Below are 3143 nucleotides of genomic sequence, written 5' to 3'. Positions count from 1 at the left end.
AATGTCAAGATGCTGGTTGAATGAAGCTTTGGAGAATTACAGAAGTCTGTGGAAGAAACTTTTAAGCTTCCAAAAGAATTTTATCTCCATCTTCACAGGGAAAACTAAGTAAATATAGATCATCAGATGATATAGTTAAATAAACAACCTAAAGAGCTTACTTATTAATGTATATAAAGAATTGAAGATATAAATGTAACAAGTATAGACTTGTGAGTTCATGAATTTTACGGAACATCTGGGTGAGGAACCTCACTCTACCAATGTAGATTTGCATCTTCTCTTTGACAGAGCCATTAGAAAGACACCTAAGTACCAAAAGGTTAAGGGACTTGCCTGGAATCATAATACTTGTCAGAGATATGACTTGAATCCTGTTCTGTTTCCAAACCAAATCTTATCCACTATGGCACATTACCTCTAGGATACAAAATATAAGTGTAGAATCTGAGTCCAGAATTAAATAAGGACAGAGGATTGCATTATCTTCAAGAAATTGGAAAACTCCTTTACTGATACCAAACTTTTCCCAGAAAAAGTTCCATCTTTTTAATATCAAAACTGGTATGATATTAGTGCAAGTTATAGAAAACTACTGTCTCTGAGGGATCAAAACTAAGTTTCACTCAGATGGTAATGGGAAGAGAAGGTAGAATAAACAGGCTACATTATGTAACAAGAAATGTCAAAGAAGAATCAGAGAATAGATGCTATGAAGAAAATATATAGTCTATTATAGTCTAAATATATAGCAAAAAATAGTCTAGTCATGTAGATGGTCCTGTGCTCCATTGGCATTTTCTCACTATAGGAGAAAAGAGAGGAAATCTTCCATTAACTTTAGTGAAACCTATGTCATGCATTTTATTATGTGATAGTAGAAAAAAAGTACTATTTGGGGAGTTAGAGGACCTGGGTTCAAAATGTGCCTCTGACATGTGCTGTCTGACTGTAACATTGAATGGTTAACAAAGGTTTAATCTTGGAAGATCGTGTGTATATTTGATGAACTTCTTCTTGGAGACTGACTGAAGATATGGCATAAAAGTGCCCTCCTGTTCATTCAAGAGTGTGCACAGATGTACTATCACTGATTCCAATCAGGAATATTTCTCTCTCTCTCTCTCTCTCTCTCTCTCTCTCTCTCTCTCTCTCTCTCTCTCTCTCTCTCTCTCTCTCTTCTCTTCTCTTCTCTCTTTCCCTTATTCTCTGTCTCTGTATGTCTGTTTGTCTATCTTTCTTCATTCTCTTCCCATCTGAAGAAACCTTTCTCAGTCCAACATGGTCAAAGAAGAAAAAGGCAGAACTTGGCTGGCAATGTCTTTTGAATATAAAACCAGTTTCAGCTTAGTGAGCAATCAAAAATATTTCTTTTGCTATTTCTTTAGTAGACCTATGTATTCTCTGAAATGGAGAACAGGGACCCTCTAGTTCATGTCTTCAGGAACCAAACATTCTTGCTCTATGATCTTAGACAAGTCACTAATTCCTTTTGAATTTCAGTTTCTTCAAAGAATGAATAAATAAAGGCAAGGTAGTTGGCCTAAATGTCTTCTAAGTTCACTTTTAGCTCTGTATCATTTACCAGTGAAATCTCCAGACATGTAAAAGTACTGTAAAGGATAAACAGATATGCGAGCCTAAAAGCTTGCTTCTGGGAGAGTTGCAATAACATACAATGAAAATTCCTTGAGGAGTATGTGTGAATGAAGTTTGTATCAATGTTCTGTATTACTAACCTAGGGGAGGAAGGCAACTTATTTGATTGGTTTCAGTTATATGATGAACTGTGATCAGAAGTGTTCTATGTATGTCCTTTTCTCATTCCACAGGGAAAAAAAAAGGCAGATGGGGACCTCAGCTCAAGACGGTTTACTTGGGCCCATCCTCCAAAAGAAGTGGAACTTGGGGTAAAAGGAAGGAACACAGTCTTTGCTTGCACAACCCCAGTCCACTCTCTTTCTTTTCTTTTCTTTTTTGTTAGGTATTTTTTTTTTGCAAGGCAAATGGGGTTAAGTAACTTGCCCAAAGGCCACACAGCTAGGTAATTTTAAGTGTCTGAGGTCGGATTTGAACTCAGGTACTCCTGTCTCCAGGGCTGGTGCTCTATCCACTGTGCCACCTAGCTGCTCCCTTCCCCCCATCCACTCTCAAGACAAAGTATATAATATTTAACATATAGAGTAGAAGCAAAAAAGTCCCATTTGAGTTACTATCTGTCCTTTGCAAAGAAGCATCACCAGTTCCTCTGAATGAATGGTCAATAAAAGAATCAATTCATCTTCTGAAGCTCCCAAGTTCTTCAGTGGTAGGCCACTGCATGGTCAGAAACAGCCAGGAGGTTCATCATCTTCTATGTTCCCAAATACTGAGTCACCTGTCCCTAGAGTCCCCAGGAGTTGCCAGGGGAAGAACTAGGATGTACTCCCAGGGGATGACTCCTAAAGGACAATTAAACCTCTGCTGCCAAATAAATCTGTTTAATTCTTTGCAACAAGTTTGCTGCAAATATTTTTAAAGCAATCTTTTGCACCTTAATGGTCATTAAAAAGTCAACATGTCACTACTATGCCATTGCCTCAAGGGGGTAAACAAATATTTCTTACCACTCTTGTCTGCTTTGTAAACTGGTGTTCTGTTACCCATACCCATACAATTTTCTCAGCAATCTGAAGAACATTTATTTTAATCCACTAGTTAATATTTTTCTGAAATTAAAAATTTGGAACTGTTTTTCCCAGGGGTGTTGTAGTCATCATTTAGAATATACCACTATTCTGACAACCAGCAAGTGTTGCATTTCTAGTCTCATACCAAGATCTTTTTACAGTATGTTCTGGGAAGAAGTGCTAAAGAATTAGGAGATAACCTTCCCCAGACTCCAGTAGTTATTAAAAATCTAACATTCTTTCCAATTTTTCCAATTCTAAAGCAAAAAGTTCACTATACTGGGACCTATTCAGCTAAATTATGAATCTTCTACCCACTCCAGTTGCAAAATTATAAGTGTACTGAATCTACTCCTAGCTCTGCAAAAATAATACTAATCATATTAATAATTTTATCTCCTCAAGGTGCTAGCACCTTCCTGAAGCAGTCTTCAAATTTTACACCTAATAAAATGATGGGGAGGCGGGGACATA

Source organism: Macrotis lagotis, chromosome X (genome assembly GCF_037893015.1).
Source record: "Macrotis lagotis isolate mMagLag1 chromosome X, bilby.v1.9.chrom.fasta, whole genome shotgun sequence".
Lineage (NCBI taxonomy): Eukaryota > Metazoa > Chordata > Mammalia > Peramelemorphia > Peramelidae > Macrotis > Macrotis lagotis.
Note: the sequence above shows the minus strand (reverse complement) of the source record.